The following is a 9,452-nucleotide window of genomic DNA, read 5'->3' as shown; positions in this document are numbered from 1 at the left end:
TATCACGTTTAAAAGTTATATTTTAGATAGAAGTCAACAATTTAGGGGTAGCATTCTTGATACAACTTTATATTTTTATGGAAAAAGTAGGACCACTTTCAGTGCTTCCCTATTTAACTCTTTTAATCTCAAGAATTTAAGAAAAAATTAGTTTAAATACTAGATTATAAACACTACAAATATTATTCTTATCATAACTTATATTTTTTTATTGTAGGTATCTTAAATTAATAATCAAATATTAAATTTTCTAATTAAAAACAAAATTGCAACTTTTCTACCCCTTCATGCCCCCATCGCTATGCACATACTTAGACCTTAATGTCATGTACACATAAATCAAACCTAACAAATAATCCCAAACATTCATACCACTATTACACACGTTGTTTCCTCATTAAGAATAGTAGGTAGATTTATCTAGTCAAGATGAAGTGCAAGCGTGCCTACCATTGATGACTCAAACACAATAGTGTTAAATTGAATTTGGAGAATAAAATGATGTGGCAAATGTTTAATTTAGTTAATCCAATCACAAATCATTAAAATCATAGGTAAGATTAATTTATTTAACGATTGAGTTAAGAATTTTTTTCTCAAGTGCAACACTATCTAATATGATTAATAGATTTTTCTTTCAAGAATAAATTTATTTGTCTAATGTTGTAGCATTTATTCAATTGATACAAATCACACTAGAAAATATAGATAAAAAACATTGAATACTATCTTTTTAAATTTTTAAAATGTCTCTTCACTTGATGTGACCACATATTAACATTTTAAATAATGTTACTTTGAGAAAACTAAATTTACTTTCTCCAATTCATTTGAGCCTTATTTCACCTTAATAGTATTATAAGACTAATGCCATGGACAATTTTTCTTCACTTAATTTGCAACTATACAAAATGTAATGAAAATAAATTTTATTTAATAGGCATGCCAAAACTTTTCTTCTTGATTACAATGTCACGCATTATGTTGATATACATCCCCTTAAAGATTAAATTTATTTTCTTTCACCAAGTAAAATTTCATTCATTAGGTAGACATTTGCCTCAATAAGCATTGCTTAAACAATATTAGCATTATATATACTTCATATGATTTTTTCATTGATTGTGACATCATACCAAAAGTTTGAAAAACTTAAATAATTTTTTATATTAGATTTTTTTTTGCAACTCAAAAATATTGTAAGATCAATGATATAATTTGATAGAGTAAAATTTCATTTATATGACAGATATGTGCTTCAAAATATGGATAAACATTTCTAGAATTATAATAGTATTATATAGACTTGATAAGATTTTCTTAGTTGAATGTGACATCATACTCAAACTTTGAGAAACTTCACTTTGAAAAAATAAATTAAAATTTTAATTTAATAGAATTTTTGTGCATCTCAATAAGATTGTGAGATCAATTATATGGTAATTTGATAGAGGAAACTTTAATTAATTTAGTAGAGATGTGTCTCAAAATATGAATATGCATTGCTTAAACAATAATAGCATTATATAGACTTGATAAGATTTTCTTCATTGAATGTGACATTATACCAAAAAATTTGAAAAAATCAACTTTGAAAAAATGAATTAAAATTTTAATTTATTAAAGTGGTAATTTTTTTGCACGATTACACACCATAAAGGAATAAAGTAAAAATAAATTTTACTTAATGAACATGTCAATAATTTTCTCCTTGAACATAGTGCCACTCAATATGATTGTTAATGTTCTTTTGAAGAGTAAATTTGATTTTTTTGATAGAGTAGACTTTTTTTCGTTTAATACACATCATGCTATGCATATGGATAAGTAATACTTAAAGAATAATATCAATTTATAGACATGGAAATTTTTTCTTCACTTGATGCAACATTATACCAAACATTCTAAAAACATCCTTTTCATAATTTTTTTTTTCCTTTCCGATTTATTAGAGTTTTCTTGTAGCTCAATAGTATTGTAGGACCAACTATGTGGTAAATTGTTTTTTACTTAAAGCAATTACACACCATGCAAAATGTCAATTTGAAAATAAAATTTATTTGATAGACATGACGAGACGTTTTCTCTTGAGCACGATTACTACCTCGTATGGTAGATAGATGTCTATTTGAATAATAAATTTATTTTGATAGATGTAGTGGATTTCAATTTGTTTGGTACAAATTATGTCACAAAACATGAATAAACTTTTTTTTTGTTGACTTGGTAAGCTTTTCTTCACTTGATGTCACATTGTACTAGATTTTTTAAGAGGCCCCTTTGAAAAAGTAATTGATTATTAACACATTTTTCTTTCAATGTCAGTTTTATAACTTTTACATAGTGAAGAAATTAGTTAGAAATGTATTTTTCTTATAAAGATAAAAAAAGGGGTAATATTAACATATCTGAAATATCAAATATGAATTAAAATATCTTCAGATAATTAAAATTAAAATAATAAAATAAATCAATAGACACGAGTCTTTGGTCTATTGGTGTCAGTCTAAGGTTGTTGTAAAACTACTCCAGCCCGTGCTAAGAAAACGACTCCATGAATGGAAAACCTTCCCAAAAAAAAAAAAAAAGGTAGAAAAACTCAAGTAAGGTGTAATTGTATAAAAGCGTTTACTTATTCCTCCTCTTCTATAATTTATGTATTGTCTTGTGTGTTTTGTGCAGCTGTTCTTGTCCTTCCCTGCTCTTGTGTATAGTGCGGTTCTTTTGTTCTGGTGTGTAGTCCTAGGAGCTCTTGTCCTGCTCTACAATGGCTCTGATTTTATTCTTCCCTTTGATGATGCTTTCCTTCTTTTCAATCTCCGCTCTTCCTCACTCTCTCAATAATATCTCTCAACAACAACAATATTCTCTCTTGCAATTCAAAGCGGCCATTACCAACAATAACAACAATTCTCTGCCGGATTGGACTCCTCTTCATCCCTTTTTCAATTGGACCGGCGTTACCTGCCATCCCTCTTCTCACTCTGTCGTCGCTCTCAATCTATCCTTCATGAATTTAGAGGGAACCATCTCTTCTCTATTGACGAATCTTTCCTGTCTTCAATCCTTAGATCTTTCTAGTAATGCCCTCACTGGTACCATTCCACCTCAACTCGGCCAACTTCCCCTTCTGCAAATACTCTGGATCTACAAAAATCAATTGCAAGGTCCCATTCCCCCTGAACTAGGCATGCTCACTCACCTACAAGAGCTTCACATTTCTGAAAACTAACTATACGGCACTATTCCCTCCTCTTTAACAAATCTCTCAAAATTGAACAAATTAATTTATATCAAAACCAGCTAAGTGGGCATATTCCATGGGACATTGGTACCAAGCTGTCCAATTTGACATACCTCAATTTATGGGCAAATCAACTTACTGGAAAAATACCAAATTCCATTGAAAATTGTTCCAGACTCTGCATACTTATAGTGAGTAGAAACTGGCTCAGTGGAATGGTGCTAGTGGTGTGAAAATTCTATTGCAGTTACTGATTATTAATGTCCTATCTCATAAAGATTATTTAACTGTGAAATACTGAAAAATAACACAGCTGCAAGTTCACAAATAAAAACACGTGGAAAGAAATATGCAACACAGTAACACAATATTTTCGGACAATTGTCCTTGAAAAAACCCCAAAGGGAAAAATAGTACTGCAGATGAGGTATATATATTAACTACAGCAAATCAAGAGATATAAATACTACTTGCCTCTTACTGGCAGAGCTTCGACGACCTCCCAATTTCTCCTGCTGAGATTTCACCCCGCTACTATCCCAACGCTATCACTATGCCCTTGCTAACGCTGCAAGTTTCTCCACAAACTTCATATGCTCCAAATGACCCTTGACCCCTTTTTATACTACTCTCATTAGAAAACCAACGACCGAGATTAATTCTTAATCAACGGTTGAGATTAATAACAACTAAACAACTGTAACAAAATTGGTTGCTAGAAGTTTCTAAAAGAGATCAAATAATTAACAAATAATTGTCTCTTTATAACAAAATTTGCTTAGCAAACAATTATTTACTAATTATTACATATGGAGAACCAACTATCCTAGCTAACCAAACTAACACTCCCTCTTAGCGAGGAAGTTGTTCTGCATGACACCCAACTTCTCTCTGAAGAAGATGAATTTTGCCTTCCCTAATGCCTTTGTCAGAATGTCTGCTACCTGCTGATCTATAGGTATAAACTGTAGATGAACAATCCCCCTTTGTACACAATCTTTGATGAAGTGATATGATGTCTATATATTTCGACCTATCATGAAACACCAGATTCTCAGTCAACTTTCAAATGCAACTCTGATTGTCGCAGTGTATCACTATAGTCTCCACCTTCTGACCAAACAAGGCTACTAGCAACTTCCAAAGCCATATAGCTTCACATGTCACCATGCTAGCTGCTATGTATTCTGAATCTGCAAAACTCAGAGCCACAGACTTCTACTTCTTGCTGAACCAAGAGACAACTCCTAATCCTAGACTAAAACAACACCCTAAAGTGCTTCTCTTGTCTGTTGTACTACCTGCCCAATCTACGTTAGTATAGCCCATCAACTTGATTCCTTCACCTCGAGCATACCTAATCACATACTCGATTGTACCTCATAAATAACGCAACGCATGCTTTGCCGCTATCCAATGTACTCCTTTTGGCTCAACCATGAATTGACTAAGAGAGTTTACTGCAAATGCTATATCTGGCCTGGTGTTGACCAAATACATTAGAGAACCAATCAACTGCCTATATAAGGTGGGATCTACATCCTTCTCCCTGGATGTGTCTACCTTCCTCCAATTTGTGATCATAGGTGTAGACATGGCTTTGCAATCCTCCATCCTGAACCTTTTCAAGATTTCTATGTAATATTTCCCTTGTCCAAAGAAAATATCTTCATCTGTCTGCAATACCTCCATGCCTAGAAAGTAGTGCATAAGTCCCAAATCCTTCATCTCGAACTCTACAGCAAGGTCCCTCTTGCACTCTTCTATGAGCCCTAGTGAACCTGTTAGAAACAAGTCATCCACATATAGGACAAGAATGAGAATCTCACCCCCAACCACCAAGTAGTAGAGGTTAGCATCAGCCTCACTCTTCACAAAGCCCATTTCCTGCAAGTAACTATCAATGCGCTCATAGCATGCTCTAGGAGCCTGCTTGAGTCTATACAAATCTCTCTTCAATCTACAAACGTGGGTCTTTTTGCTGTGTGCTACAAAGCCTTCTGGTTGTTCTATGTATACCTCCTCTTTCAACTTGCCATTTAGGAATGTTGTCTTAACATCCATTTGATAGATCTGCCATCCCATCTGTGTTGAAACTGAGATTACGGCTCATATAGAAGTATGCCTAGCCACTAGAGCAAATGTCTCCTCATAGTCTATTCCCTCCTTCTGAGAGAACCCCTTTGCCACGAACCTTTTCTTCTATTTCTCAATGTTACCATCTGCACCGTGCTTGGTCTTGTAGATCCAGCGCGATCCAACCACAACCCTATCTGTTGGTCTAGGAACTACCTCCCACACATCATTCTGCATTATTGAGGTATATTCCTCAACCATTGCATCTTTCCACACCTGATGTTGTGCAGCCTCTTGATAGCTAGAGGGTTCGCTATCTACCAACTGACTAACTAATGCAACATAGTCACCATACCTGGTTGGTTGTCTCCATTGTCTACTACTCCTCCTAGGAGTACCCACTAACTCATGAGTATTCTTTTGTGTTTGCTGAAACTCACAGTTCCTACTCCCAACTGTAAAGGATGGAATGTCAACCTCCATGTCTTCTTGATGCATCTCTTCCTGCACCTATTGCTCCATACTCTGTGAACTCTCACCACCTAAGCCTATACTAGTACTAGTGACTGTACTCGAGTTTTGTTGCCCTTGACTCGGTTGAGCTATCCTTGGATCTTTTGTCGGCTTCTCACTTTGATGCTCTAGTGGCAAATCTCTGGACCTCCTAAATGCCTTGTCCTCCATGAACTTGACATCATGCCTAACTATACTCCTCCTAGTCCCTGGAATAAATATCTGATATGCCTTTGAGGTTTCACTATACCCCACAAAGTACCCCCTCTCTACAGTCTGATCTAACTTGGTATGTGTATCCCTTGGAATGTGACAATATGCCTAACTCCCAAATATCTTGAAGTGACTGATATTTGGCTTCTTTCCTGTAAAAGCTTCCTCTGGTGTCATCTTCCTTAGCGCCTTATGTGGAACCCTGTTCTGTATGTATACTACCATACTACATGCTTCTTCCCATAAGTAGCGGGGCAGGTCTTGATCATGTAGCATAGCCCTTGCTGCCTCCGATATGGACCAATTCTTCCTCTTAGCAACCTCATTCTGTTGCGGGTTGTAAGGAACAGTCCACTCTCTCTTGATTCCTTCCCTGGTACAAAACTATTGGAATTCATTCCCTTTGTACTCGCCTCCATTGTCTGATCGAAGAACCTTTATCTTCCTTTCTGTCGAGCTCTCCACAAGAGTCTTGAACTCTAGGAAGCAACTAAAAACCTCATCCTTGGTCTTCAATAAGTATATCCAGGTCTTCCTAGAGAAATCATCAATAAAAGTAACATAGTACTCGTATCCTCTGAGAGACTTCATTGACATTGGCCCACATATATCTGAATGTACTAGATCAAGAACACCCTCAGATCGAGTGTCACTCCTTGGAAAAGATGCTTTTGCAAACTTCCCCAACACACTTCCCTTACATACATCATCGTGCTCTGTGCTCACCTCTGGAACACCTGTCACAGTCTCATGAAGCAATTTAAGTGCTCCATGATGTATATGGCCCATCCTCCTATGCCATAGCTCTCCAAGATCTCTAGGATTACTGCTGCTCATGAGTGCCTTAGGAGTATCAAACTGCAACCTATAAAGTCAACCACTCCTAACTCCAATAGCTATGGGTGATTTCCAATCCTTATGCTTGACTAACACATGAGCCCCTCTAAAGAGTACATTGTAGCCTTTATCTTGAAGGATAGATATGGAAATTATATTCATACCTAATCCTGGCACATGCAACACATCATGAAGGCAAATCAACTTTCCATTCTCTCTCTGAAACTAAATAGTCCCTTTCCCAACTGGGTTGAGTTTGGACAAGTTCCCCATAGAGATCTGGATTCTGGTGTTCTCCTCCTTGTAATTGGAGAAATACTCTCTAACTCCTATCATATGAAATGATGCCCCACTATCTATATACCTGAAGTTGATCTAACCATACAAGCTATGAGTGCAAACTCATCTTCCATTCTACTAGAGAGCTCATCTGCACTTGTTGAAGCTGCCATCTACTTCTTCCCTTTCTTCTCATTCTTCTTCCTTTGCGGGCAATCACTGACATAGTGGCCAAATTCGTGACATCCATAGCACTTGATCTTAGACAAGTCCTTCTTCTTCTTCTTCTCACTTTGTGGATTTGATCCTTTGCTAGACCCCTTCTTTGTTTTCCCTTTACCTGCTAGGGGAACGTTTTCTTGGTCCATCTCACCTTTCTAACTCTTACTGCTGGATCCACTGACAAGGCTTAGTCTAAGCTCCTCCTGAGTGAAATCACTCCAAAATCGATCCCAACTTGGTAAGGTGTCTCATCCATTAATAACTTGAACAAAGACATCCCACTACTTAGAAAACCCATTTAGGGCTATCCAAACTAGCTCATCCTCACCTGGTTTATCTCCAACAACTGCTAACTCATCCTTGACAAGTCTAAGCTTGGTGAGGTAACTTGTCATGCCTTCTCCCTTGTTCATCCGAGTATTCCTCAACTTTTCTCTGAGAATCAACTTCCTGTTAGTGGTCGCATTCTAGTATAGATTCAGGATGGCATCCCACATTGTCTTTGCTGTATCCAAATCTGTGATATGCGGAACTATATGATCAAGAATTATCCTCCTCGCTTTGGCATCTTCCTTCTTACATGTTGCAAGAGGTATTGGATCTGTAGGTATAGTCACAACAGTGGTAACATATTCCTTGATACCTTTTCTTCTAGCAATAAAAAAATTCTGGCTTTTCAGACACCAAAATTTGAGGCTCCATCTAATCTGTCCTAATCTCTTAAACCTACTAAGGCCATCTCAAGGGATAAAAGTAATAATAATTCTAAAGAGGTCAAACTAGGTTTTATAAACCCTCGATTTTCTTTCCTTTGCCTAGGATAAACTTTTTCTACTTAGCTCTGATACCATGTGAAAATTCTATTGCAGTTCCTGATTATTAATCTCCTATCTCATAAATATTATTTAACTGCGAAAAACTGAAAAATAACACAGCTGCAACTTCACAAATAAAAACACATGGAAAGAAATATGCAACACAGTGACACAATATTTTTGGACAATTGTCCCTGGAAAAACACCGAAGGGAAAACCAGTACTACAGATGAGGAATATATATTAACTACAGCAAATCAAGAGATACAAATACTACTTGCCTCTTACTGGCAGAGCTTCGATGACCTCCCAATTTCTCCTACTGAGATTCCACCCCGCTACTATCCCAACACTATCACTGTGCCCTTGCTAACACTGCAAGACTACTTGCTAACACTGCAAGTTTCTCCATAAACTTCATATGCTCCAAATGACCCTTGACCCCTTTTTATACTACTCTTGTTGGAAAACCAACGGCCGAGATTAATTCTCAATCAACGGCTAAGATTAATAACAACTAAACAACCCTAACAAAATTGGTTGCTAGAAGTTTCTAAAAGAGATCAAATAATTAAAAAATAATTGTCCCTATCTAACAAAATTTGTTTAGCAAACAATTATTTACTAATTATTACATATGGAGAACCAGCTGTCCTAGCTAACCAAACTAACAAGTGGAACTTGGTAAGTTGAGCCTCCTTACCAGGCTTTGGCTAAACGAGAATCTTCTTGTTAGTTTGGATTTTCTCAAAGCTCTCACAAATTGCTCCCACTTGCAATTAATGTCAGTTTCAAGTAACAATTTCACTGGTATATTGCGCCAATCCATCGGCCATTTGTCTTCCAATCTCTCTCACTCCAATCTATCATACAACATGATAAGTGGAACCATGCCTCAGCAAATTGCCAATATTACGAATTTAGCCTTCTTAGATCTGGGTAATAATCTTTTCAGTGGCAGTATTTCAGTTGAAATTGGAAGACTCCAGAAATTGGAAAGATTGTATCTAAATGGGAACAAATTAGGAGGTGGCATTCCAATGGAGATAGGTCAAATGCAACATCTCGGACTCTTAAATCTTGGTCAAAACTAACTATCTGGAAAAATACCGGATTCTCTTTGTGGCCCGAAACAGCTTAGGCATCTTCACCTTCAGCACAACAACTTGTCAGGTGAGATCCCTGTTAGTTTAAATGGATGTCTGAATGTGGAGCTCCTTGATTTTTCTTACTATAAGCTACAGGGAAGGATA

Source organism: Cryptomeria japonica, chromosome 3, assembly GCF_030272615.1.
Source record: "Cryptomeria japonica chromosome 3, Sugi_1.0, whole genome shotgun sequence".
In the NCBI taxonomy this organism is placed as follows: Eukaryota; Viridiplantae; Streptophyta; class Pinopsida; order Cupressales; family Cupressaceae; genus Cryptomeria; species Cryptomeria japonica.
This window is presented reverse-complemented; position numbering follows the sequence as displayed.